Raw genomic sequence first — 12,860 nt, forward strand, 5'->3', positions numbered from 1 at the left:
ATAAATTAAATTTCCCTTTAAGGGAATTTTTTGGAATTAGGGAAATTTATAAAATATTTCAAAAATTGTAATTGTAAAATTGTATTAGTATTAAATATGAAAAAAATAATGAAAAATAGTTCATAAATAAAATTTCCCTTTAGGGGAAATTTTTATTTATAAGGGAAATTTATGAAATATTTAATGGAACTTGTCTAGAAATCTTTATTTATAGTATGTATATAAAAAAGTATGAAAAATAGTTGTTAAATAAAATTTCCCTTTTAGGGAAATTTTTTTGAATTAGGGAAATTTATAAAATGTTTACAAAATTGTGTCTAGATTTCTATGTTAATAATAAATATGGAAAATATGATGAAAATTTGTTCTTAAATAAAATTTCCCTTTAAGGGAAATTTTTTTTGATAAGGGAAATTTATAAAATATTTCCAAAATTGTGTCTAGATCTCGATATTAATATGAAATATGGAAAAAAATATGAAAAATTGTTGTTGAATAAAATTTCCCTTTAAGGGAAATTTTTATTTATAAGGGAAATTTATAAAATCTTTCCAAAATTAAGTCTAGATCTCGATAGTAATATTAAATATTGAAAAAATATGAAAAATTGTTCTCGAATAAAATTTCCCTTTAAGGGAAATTTTTTGGAATTAGGGAAATTTATAAAATATTTCCAAAATTAAATCTAGATTTCGATATTAATATTAAATATGGAAAAAAATAATGAAAAATTGTTCTTAAATAAAATTTCCCATTAAGGGAAATTTTTTTTAATTAGGGAAATTTATGAAATATTTCCAAAATTAAATCTAGATCTCAATAATTATATTAAATATGGAAAAAATTATAATAAATTGTTCTTAAATAAAATTTCCCTTTAAGGGAAATTTTTATTTTTAAGCTAAATTGATAAAATATTTCTAGAAATTTGCCTATAAATGGGAGTCTAATCTAACCACTGTAGTTATGACCGCTAACTTTTAGATAGAATGACAAATAGATGGGTTCTTTATTGAATTAGCAATTTCATCAGAACTGCAATAAATCACATCTCAATTAAAAATGCCACTGTTAAGTGGAACCTGTTCAAAACTTTAAGATAATGTTCATGTATAATATATATTCTTTTAAATGCGAATAATTTTCACCAGCATTTTGTATTATTTACTTATTAGCACTGTCTTATCAATATTGTTTTAAAATTCTATAAATATTTTATTATATTTAAATAAATTTACATCTTCGAACAAATACTTTGCTTTTCGTTTTGCTTATTCCTTGCAGCAATCGAATTTGTTAAATTTTTTTCTTAATTTTCTTTTTAATTTTAGTTAATTTCGTTATTTATTTTTTTATATTTGTTTGTTTATTTTTTGTTTTAACTAGAAATTCGTATTTTCTGTTCTATTTATTTTGGTTTCTAAAGTAATGATCACGCTTTTATTGTAAAATCGAGACTAATTGCTTAAAAACGTATTTTTGAGCTTTAGATTTTTATGTAGAGTAAAATTTGTTGTGTTTTCTGCTGTTTGTCTTTGTTGTTGGTTGGGTACAATTACTTACTTGAGTACTTGTAGTGTGTTTAACTAAACAACGTAACAGGGAGACAAAATGGAAGCAAATTATATCAAGGCACAAACAGTATTATATAATATCTGAAGTTACTACGAACTAGTTACTTCTGATATTGTCTGCCACGATATCGGATCTGATATCAGAGTTCCTATAGATAGGTTTAATTTAAATTGTTGCTTATTTCGCAAGTCTAATTTCTTGCTCTTTCTATCCTTGAATCCTCTCCTGATCTTAGTTAAGGTTGCCACATCTTCAGTGAGGTTTTAAAATGATTCTTTAATCATGTCACCATTAAATATATTTATGTATCCACTATGTATCCCTTTTTAGGGTTAAAGTGAGTGAGTAAAGCATTAAATTCTTCGCTTACGTTATTGTTTACATTTAATTTATTGTATACAATTTTAATATACAATAGTTTCTCAGAACAATAGTTTCTTAGTACCCACCCACCCCTTGGCCTAACAAAAAAAGAATCCAATTCCAAAACTTGTAGACACTTTAAGCTGGAAAACAATACTGGCTGGCTTTGTGGTGGGTGGGGGGTTTGTGAAAATTAAACATGAATTGTGATTATGATATGAATGAAGAAGTGACTGACTTAATGAAAGTGAGTTGGAAGGTTGTTTTTTCATTGTCATTTTCACGATATTCATTTGCGATCCAAAAAATGTTTATTATGAATTCAAACAAATTAAACTTGGTTTTTCCGATTTTGATCATATTCTCTTAATTAATGCACTTTAGAGTCATATGGATTCCGCTCCAAAAGAACTGCTCACCCTTTGAGGCCATGAACGAATAAAAACAATTTCGGATACTCTGTTCTGAAGTGAAGCGAAGAGCAGAACGCTCTCTCTGAGACTATAAAGCGAGTGAGGCAAAACTTTCCAACCACTTCTTCCTGACTAGGTTTTAACAGGTATTGCAACATTTGGCCGAGCATTGTTATGGTTGTTGTTGTTGTTGTTGTTGTAGCAGCAGTGATTGCTGAGTTGACAGGCCTTGGCCGAGTGAACTCGGGTCATTCCGGTGCGTAGAACCGGCTGTCGTGGGAATGTTGTCATGGTGGAATATTACGGTTTCATATCATATTCTGGGCGTTTTTCGGTCAATACTCGCCTCAAACGTATCAGTTGCGTTCGGTACTGTGATGGTCTGGTCAGATTTAAGCAGCTGATAATAGATAGGACCCTCTTGGTTACACCAAATACAGACCATTGCCTTAGCGCCATGGTTATTTGGCTTTGGTATCGATTCGGCTGGTTGGCCGGGCTTCATGTACGATCACTTACGCTTCGGGTTATCGTAATGGATCCATTTTTCATCCCAAGTAAATATTCGTTGCAAAAATTATTTTCTCTTATAGCGTTCAAGCATCATTTCGGCTTCAATCCGTATGGTACCCAATTTCCATGTTTTTGGATGAATCCTGCTGTTCGCAAACTTTTTGAAATTACTGCTTGAGTAGTTCCCAATAATTTTGAAAGCTCTTATTGAGTTTTAAAAAAAATCTTCATAGAGTAATGCTTCCAATTTTTGATCTTCAAACTTTTTTGGCTGGCCTGGACGATCTTTGTCTTCCGCGTCAAAATCACCACTTCTCATTTTCGAAGCAAAAAAACGTTGTTGTTTACACTATAATGTTCAATAACTAAGTGAGAATTAATGACTGGTATGTACTCTTCAAAATGACATACAAGTTATTTGAAACAAAACCTGCTTTCAAAATTTAGCTACATAAAGACCTACCAATGAAGCTAAATTTGAACGATATTCAAAAAGACCCTCGATTGAAGTTAAAATTGAACAATATAAAGACCCTTGATTAAAGCTAAAATTGAGCTATATAAAGACCTACCAATGAAGCTAAATTTGAACTATATAAGGACCTATAACTGAAGCTAAAATTGGAATACAAAAAGACCATCGATTGAAGTTAAAATTGAACAACCCCATCTATTGTAAATCCCGAATTTTTAAGTCATACAATCAATAATAGGACTTGTTTCTGTAAAAGTTGTCATGGTGAGGACGAGAAGAAGTTACTGAATATGTCTTAGCGGAGATAAGGATCGCGACATTGATCATTCCATATCAGGAATTCGTTCATTCACCCCGTTCATGGACCCAAGTGAACCGGATCCCGATAAAATATTGCAATTATCTTCATTTATGAAATTAATTTGATTTTTTAATCAAATGTCATGAACGATCATGTTTTCTAAACTAACGTTACACGCTTTTCGCTTTCATTCCAATCAAGCGACTGAAAATCTTTGCATATTTTAAACATTCTTTCGTCTTACGACATTAGTATACATACGATATTTGTGTGTATTTTCAGTCTTAATTTCTTAAACATTAAAGAATAAAAATTTAATTCAATAAATTAACGATTAATTTAAACTTGTTTAAGCGTTCATTATATACAATACACAAACTTAAAAACTCCATCACAACGTAGTTTATAAATAATTTACGCTACACTGACAGCTGTCAGTTTATACTATATGTATTTCTTAATGTATTTTCACTTATAAGGATTTAATTATTTCAAAGAAATAACCAAATTGGAAATTGGAACCAATTTTTCCAAAAAACTAAATAAATTATATTGTTTAAGATGTTAAATGTCGTTAAATTTAATAATATTAACCGCCTACCTATGAATGTTAATACTTTAAGGTGTTCGTCGTAATTGTACAGCTGTCAAACATATTGTTATACTGCATAAATCTAATTATGTATGTAAATATGGTTTAAACAAAAAAAAAATGTCATTTATACTTGTGGTTTCTTTTATAGGCATATTAAATTTCAAATATGTGTTATAATTCCAACATTATCCCTCAATTATTAAACTAATTGAACGCATTTAATAGATAATTAAGTGGTTGTATAGTTGAGGAAGTCTTAGAAAATCCAGCATTATTGAGTACGTGCGAATGATATTAAAAATGACACAAGTAAGAAAGTTGTAAACAATCTTAAAGTATGTCAAAGGGGTTTGGGGAAATAAGGAGTCTTGGATTTCTTTAATTATGCCAAAGAGTTTGAGAAACAAGAAAATTGTATTGCTGTTTTAAGATGACATAATAAGCCAGTAAGAAGTAGCTTGAGGTTTGGAAATGTCACAAAGAGTATAACAATATTTTGACACCTTCTTTGACACATCATCTGTCATTGTAAAAGATATCTAAAAATCATGTCAAAAGTATTATTTGCTTTAATTGTTTTAATAGTACGGGAAATATTAGTAAAACCTTAAATATTTATTTTTGTTTTATTGATAAATCAAAAAATTATTCACTTCTCTAATCTCTTATTTAAACAAAATGTTTTTCATATCTTCAAAATGCACAATTTCAGCTCTGGATTTTGAAAAAAAGCGATAAGGAATTAAGGAATATTTCCAGATTATGAAAATATTGCAATTCAATCTATGCTGACACATGTTTTTATCATGTGACACTTGTCTCATGTACATAAATATCTATATGGTTCTATGTAAACAACTACGAGTAATGTATATAATAGATAAACTGAGCAAGATCTTGTAAACAATGACCCTTTAAAATCAATATCAATAAAAAAGATAAACAACTATAAAGATTAATAGTTTTTTTTTTGTGTGTTAATTGTTATGATCTTTTTTCAATTTTCTATGATGACTAAATATTATTAGGAGTATTCACAGTTTGTGTTATTTTGGAGGGAAACAATAATTTATTTTTGAGTGGTATTAATACGAATTTAATATTTCTCCAAAGTCTTTTGGTAAACAAATAGTGTTTTACCATTATAAATTAAGCCTTCTGCAATGTTTTCTATTCCCCGGTGAGAATATTCGGATATGTACCATAAATAACCCTGTAATTTTATCTCTCTTTTGTATCATGCATCTAGGGAGTCTCTTAATGAGCTACCAGACATTTTTGGGTGAGACATAGAGATGCCAAAATCCCGAAAATCCCGGGGTTTTCGGGATTTCTTAAATCCCGAAGATCTAAATCTATTATGTGTTTGCTCAGACCAAATAGTCTACTCTCACTAAATGCTCGACATCGAGGCTTATAGACACCTGGGATCGGCTACGGATTCTGGTAAATATGTTAGCAGAAAGCCCTATAAAAGTTACCATGATTAGGAAGAGGAGAAGTCACTGCATGACCTCATATGTATATATTTGCCCTGCTCTTTCGGTGAATGAATCACGACATTGGGCATTTCTTTTCTACAAAACCTGCCAAATCTATCGACGATGGATATGTCGAAGATGGTCTCGTTCAACCCCCTATATATGGACCAAATATGGTTAGCAGGGCTGGCATCATAAAAGTTGTGGAACTGCTTCTCTGTCTTTGCCCTGCTCTTTCGTGGATAAGAACCGCGATATTGGGGACTCCGTTTTTGCAATGTCTACCAAATCTATAGGAGGATATTTTAAAGATGGGTTCTGGTAGCTGTATTAACAGGACTTGCATCATAAAAGTTGTACTAATAAGGACGAGGAGATGTCAGTGGAACAGCTTCTCTGTCTTTGGCCTGCTCTCTCGAGCATAAAAACCGCGACATTGGGGACTCTGTTTTTGCACTATCTACCAAATCTATAGGAGGATATTTTAAAGATGGGTTCTAGTAGCTGTGTTAACAGGGCTGGCATCATAAAAGTTGTACTGATGAGAACGAGGAGATGTCCGTGGAACAGTCTTTGCCCTGCTCTCTCGGGGATAAGAACCCCGAATTGGGGACTCCGTTTTTGCAATATCTACTAATCTATAGGAGCACATTTTAAAGATGGATATTTGGAAGGATATTTTAAAGATGGGTTCTGGTAGCTGTCTCGGGGATAGAACCACGAATTTGGGTCTCCGTTTTTGCACTATCTACCAAATCTATAGCAGGATATTTTAAGGATGGCTATTTAGGAGGATATTTTAAAGATGGGTTCTAGTAGCTGTGTTAACAGGGCTGGCATTATAAAAGTTGTACTGATGAGAACGAGGAGATGTCTGTGGAACAGCATCCCTGTCTTTGCCCTGTGCTCTCTCGTTTTTCCACTGTCTATCAAATCTATAAGATGATAATTTAAAGATGGGTTCTGGTAGCTGTGTTAACAGTAGCTATGATGCCAGCATCATAAAAGTTGTACTGACGAAGACGAGGAGATGTCCGTGGAACAGCTTCTCTGTTTTTGTCCAGCTCTCTCGGCAATAAGAACCGTGACATTGGGGACTTCGTTTTTGCACTATCTACCAAATATATAGGACATTTTAAAGATGGATTCTTTCATTCGTGAAACGGAAGTTCTGGTCATGAGAATTTTTTCTTCATGTGTCTATAGAAATATTCCAGTACCTCGGATTTTTTTAAATGATAAATAAGATTCTTTACCTCATGTATGGGCCGGTACCTCAAAGTATATTTGACTTTAATCGCGAATGTTCTTATAGGTTACATTATAGTACATTGCGCTATTGGTAGGTATCCTACTTTATTGGATCATTGTCGCAATGTGGCTTGTGAAACCACATAATTTCATTATTGTATTACAATGTTTTATTTCACCTTAAAATATTTGTCCATTCGGACTCTTGTTACTACATTTTCAATCGTTCTGGCGAAAAAGTCGGGCAATAAGTTCTAGCACTCTTGTCGGATATTCTTTTTGGGAACTTCCAGAGTCTGAGGCTTTTTGATATAATTTAGGATTTCTCTGATTCTATGCATCAGCTATTTTTTAGGTTTTCCGAGTTTAGTTTGAGTCTTTAGCCCAGTCGTTGGAAATGTCATGTGTTGATTTGAATCAGTCATTGCACAAAGTTTTTGGAGACATTACAGTGAAGATAGTTGTAGGATCATGGTTGGAGTTTCTTGTCATTCTTTCTATGACTTACACTTAATAAGACATGAGTTAAGTACATTGTTAAAAACTAATACTATTCCTTTTAAAATGATCTTTCCATAAGTTATACAGCTGCTTGTAGATTGGTCTCAATAGATCGACCTCTATTATAGTCAAGTTTTTTAAATCTTAGCCTATTATCTGGCATTTGTTATCTAATATGTTAGCAACAATTCGCTCTAAAGTTATAATATTGCATCGTTTTCCAAAGTATCCCGATTTCTTCCTTCCTCCCCTATTCGCAATTCGAGAGGAGAGTAGAGAAGTCCCCAGGCAAGAGACCAATCCACAACTGCAGAGAGACCCATAAACTTCATTAAAAACTTCAGAGAGAATTGTCGAAAACATACCAGACAGTATGCTGAGATTTAAACAACATTCCTGTATTAGTGTGCAAAATATTGAGACCGCTCAACAAAAAGGAATACCCAGGCTATATTCATTGATATTGAAGGTGCTTTCAGCTATGTTCTTCTTTCAAGTGTTAAGAAATTCTTGGATCAGTTTGATCTAGATTAGGAGTATGTCACAGAAAGAATGATGATAAATTCCAGAGCGTGCTATTACAGCTATCTCCACTGTAATGTGTTCTAGGCAACTTTCCAATGGCTGATTTAAAGCCGCCTGCTATCTTGACGATGCAGCGATACAGATAACAGGGAAAGTGACCTTTTCTTTTATTGTTGGGCCACTGAACACACCAGATTTGGGTAATTCGATATTATGGAAAATTAATTGATGGGCACACAAAATTGGCTGTATCCTGGGTTTTGGGCGATTTTATCTTAAAAGATTATTCATGTAGCCTTAAATGACTTTGTTTTCTCAAACTTGCCGGTATCATGGATAGCTCATCCATCTTTTCGTTTCCCCTGATACCAGAGTGTCCTGGGATCTAGACAATCTCAAAATCCCCATGTTTTCATTGCAAGGCTTTCTTTGTCAATTATGAATAGTGAAAATAGTGTACTGATGCTAACAGTGGCCTGGAATCCAAACAATCTTCATTTAGGAGAAGGAATGTATCCCCTTCTTACATCGCAAGATGTTCTTTATATATCATGGTTTCGTAGCAACTAGACTATCCGTGAATATAAGTAGTGTACCGATTCTATCATTACACTTTCTGTGATATCCCCAAATGTTTACATATTAATTTTTATTAGTTATATTTTTTCATCTCTGTAATATAACACGGCACTTTACTCTCTCACTCTCTCTGTCTTTCTCTATTGGTCTGTTGCTATGAAATCATATGTGGTCACTTGAGTGTCTGTCTCCATTATGAATTAACATTTTAAATACTAGATACAATTTGTAATATATAGTAAATAGTACTCGTACATTTGTATCTTTATATTGTAATACAGATGTTTGTAATAAAATACGATACGAGTATCTTTGCTATACACAGTTTAAGTGTTACTAAATTGTATTCTTAACCTTGTCTTTGAGTTACTTTAATGTTTGTTTTGTGGAAGAATATGTTGGATTTGAAGTGTTTGCTGAATGAAAATAATGAAAACTAAAGATACATATTGCTAGATACTTTTAGTTCATATACATAAGAGTAACAAGTAGGTATAAAATAATGAAATGTATGTAAAATTTATTAAATGCACTTATTATAGATTGAAATATAAGGTCATATCGAGCCCTTAGCGCCAAATTATCGTAAGCGACATTTTATAATTTTTTTTTTATTGAAAAAATTAAAATTTTATGGACCGACTGATGTTTTAGCGTTCTCAGAATATAAAAATTGTTAATAACTTCAAAATTATAGGGGGTAAGATTTTATCGTAAGTCAATGTTTACATTTTATAGTAAACGAATTTTATCGTTAGCGACACATAGTGGTATAGAAAAAAAGAGGGAAATAAATATGTAACTTCTAAATGGTTAGATTGGTTTGAATGAAATTTCACATGAGCAAAGAAGAAGTGTTCTCGAGTTTAAGTTCTGCACGTGGACCTCATGGGCCCACCAGGGCCGCGACCAATGGTCCTCAAAGTAGGACAAAATATTACATTTTTAAAATGATCATATTTCTTCGTTTGAGTACCGATTTCAAAAAAATTACACACATAAAATCTTTTCATCGAATGCTACAAAAGACCTAGTCGTAGCTATCAATTGTCTCTTATAGCTTAGGAGATATTCACATTTGAAAATTAAATTTTCAACATTTTTACCCAACCTACTACAGTTTTTTGATAACAGCATATCCAAATATTTTCCGATTTTCTCCAGTTTTCCTTCATTGGACTAACAACAGACGTATGTGTCAAATAAGAAAAGAACTGTTTAAAAATAATGACTAAGTCCAAAGTTATATGCATTTGAATTTAAACAAATTTTGAAAAGCCGATTTTTCGTTAATTTTTTGGGAAAAAAGAACTTTTTTCCTTATTAAGTTATCGCAAAAAATTTCTAAGAGGATGTATAAGGAATTTATACTTTCTGAAAGCTAAGTTTTCATAAAATATTTTAAATGAAAAAAAAAATTAAAAATTTTTGTTACCGAGGGGACCAGGTTCATTCAAAAAACATCTATTTTTTATGTAAAATTAAGATTTAGGACAAAAATTCTTAAATCGCATATTCGATATCAAAATATAATAACCGATTTTAGATGCTTTTAATTATTTTGTAAAGGATTCCGATAACTCCAACCCAAAATTTCCATTTTTGGGATTTTTCAAAACTTTTTTGGGAATACGGGATTGCTGATAATAAATTTCAAAATTCGTTTTTATTTTTCCATTTTAAATAGAAAATTTTACATAACTGTGAAATTTCATTAAAAACTATTCATAAATAACAATTTTATTTCAACTCGAAAAATTTGTATCTATGCAAAAATTCAATAAAATATATTTTTTGTCATATTTTTCCATGAATTTTTAATTGTAAAAAGTTATAAATATTTTTGAAAAATAGACAAATAGCTTGAACGAAATTATAATACATATATCGCATCATAAAATGTTTAATTCTATGTATAAATTTCAAAATAATCGAAAAAACCTTCTCCTGTAAAATTTGTGTTTTGTCGCTTACGATAGTTTGGCGCTGAGGGCTCGATATGACTAATCAATTTCAATCAGGAATTTATAAACTGGAAGTAAGAAGATTAAGGAATTAAGTCGACAGTTCATTTTGGGAACAAACTAAAATAGGAATGCTTTACTACAGTTAAATTATTAAAATGTTAACCTTAGTTAAGGCACAACTCTAGTTAAGCTATGGTTAAAATGTTAATTAGTTAATCGTTCATTTTTAATCTGCTAGATCATTTGATTACTTTTTTAAAGGTTAGATAATAATTGATATTTTCAATCAAGAACTTATTACATATCATGAAGTAAGAATATTGAGGAATTAAGTCGGAAGTTGATTTTGGAAACTAAACTAGGAATAAGGCCCAACTCTAGTTAAGCTATGGTTAAAATGTTAATTAATTAATCGTTCTTTTTAATCTTTTAGATCATTTGATTACTTTTTTAAAGGTTAGATTGCTAATTTCATTCAGGAACTTATTATCTTGAAGTCTTAAGTCGAGAGTTTATTTTGCAAATAAATAGTACTTGCGGCAAACTAAACTAGGAATAAGGCCCATCTCTAGTTAAGCTATGGTTAAACTGTTAATAAGTTAAACGTTGTTTTTAGAATTCTATAGCATTTGATTACTTTTTTTAAGGTTAGATTGCAATATTTTTTGCTTCAACTTTCCTTATAACTGACTAAAACCTTATAATGAAAGTAAATTTTAAACTGAACTCAATATTTCTCAGTTTAATATCAGTTTCTTTTATTAATTTTGTTAATATTCCTCATAATTTTGTTTAATAATTTTTGAATGTTCTGGTAGTTTTCTACATTTGTTTCTCCTAAATGTTATGTGGGTTTCTAGGGTTCTATTCTATTTTTAATATTTCAATGACGTATTCAACACAGTCATAGTAAAAAATATAAATATGTACGAAGACTACAGCTACGACTACATTGCAATGTTCATGCTTTGCCATATTTGTACAATGAAAACGAGAATGTGACGTTAAATTTGCTCTAGTTTTTTAGTTTTAAAGCAAATATCAAAATAAAAATACAAAAATAAAGAATTAAATTCATACATGTAACCTTTTTGTTCATTTTTGCATTCTTATTACTTTGTAAACAATTTTGTTGTTTTTTCAGTTAGAAACATTTAATATTAGAAAATACTGGTTTCAAATTTTGCTTTAGAACATAATTTTTATGGTTGAAATATAACAATAAACTGACATTAGTTAAATGTAATAAAAATTGCTAGAGATTGGCATGAAATAGGCAACAAATTGCTTAAGATTTTGTTAAATATTTGTATGCATTAGAAAATTGTTTTGTTGGGGACAAATTCAGTTTAATACTCTTCCAAACCAGTGGTCGGCTGCAATAGAATATGCCTAATTAGTAACTGTATTGGAATGTTGCATTAAACGAATTTTCTAATTCTATTTTTATTAAACAATTTGCAATTTGTTTCCCTTTTGAAAATTTTAACGAGCTTCGCTTACATTCTTGCTGTGACCGGCCTCTAGTGGCTATCGGTCCCGACTACTGTTCTCAACTAACATCTATTTTAATACAAATCTCTTGATTTTATTGCTTTAAATACAGTTTATTTATAACGTATTTTGTTATTTACTTTCTCCAGGAATTTCTATGCAGTTTTTTTTAAAACAATTCAGTTAATAGCTTTTATCTTATCTAAGTTTTTTTTTTTGCTCGAGTACTTGACAAATTTTTCTTTATCAAAGTAATCGAAAGTATAATTTTTGTTTATCAAATTTTTTAATAAATATACATATTACTTAATTGATTGTTTATCAAATAAGTGAAAGTTTTAATATTTTTAGCTTTTTAAATTTCAAATTATCAAAGGTAATGGAAAGTATTTTTAGAAGACTGGTTTTATGATAAATTATAAAGCATATTTGGGTATCTGGTTCTATAGTTACTGACTATTCATTCTTCCTTTTTGAATACACGTCTAATCACTAAAACGTACGTCAGTATTTCACTTAGAATAATCGTATGCAGGCAATAGGTCATCTTTGAACTTATGCTCTTTTTGGAGCCAATAGTGTTTTTAAAAACGCCAAACTGGTGTGCCTTTTCTATTCATGATTGTCCGCTCGACTAATACTCCAAGATAACTTTAAGCAATAAGCTTTATAAATACTATGGGAACTCTGGACCATTAAAATCAATGGTAACAAGTAAGAGAGCTATATTCGGCTGTACCGAATTTTAGATACCCTTCACCAAATTTTACTTAAAAATAATTTTTTTTTTAATATTTTTAGGTAAACAAAATTTGTTTTCGAAATTT

At 30.5% G+C, this 12,860-nt stretch overlaps 1 protein-coding gene across 3 annotated transcripts in view; it reads right to left on the reverse strand.

The window, feature by feature from the left end:
* LOC135962465 (mucin-2) overlaps positions 1–12,860 on the reverse strand; it is a 120,065-nt gene that overhangs the window by 72,238 nt on the left and 34,967 nt on the right. The window contains exon 1 of one of the 3 annotated variants that reach the window (XM_065514408.1): positions 1,239–1,330. The exons of the other annotated variants lie outside the window; for them this stretch is intronic. The gene's annotated coding sequence lies outside the window, so the exon portion shown is untranslated. Of the gene's footprint in view, positions 1–1,238; positions 1,331–12,860 lie in introns of those variants that run through there. 3 annotated transcript variants of the gene reach the window in all.

The sequence above is a fragment of the Calliphora vicina genome, chromosome 5, assembly GCF_958450345.1.
Source record: "Calliphora vicina chromosome 5, idCalVici1.1, whole genome shotgun sequence".
Lineage (NCBI taxonomy): Eukaryota > Metazoa > Arthropoda > Insecta > Diptera > Calliphoridae > Calliphora > Calliphora vicina.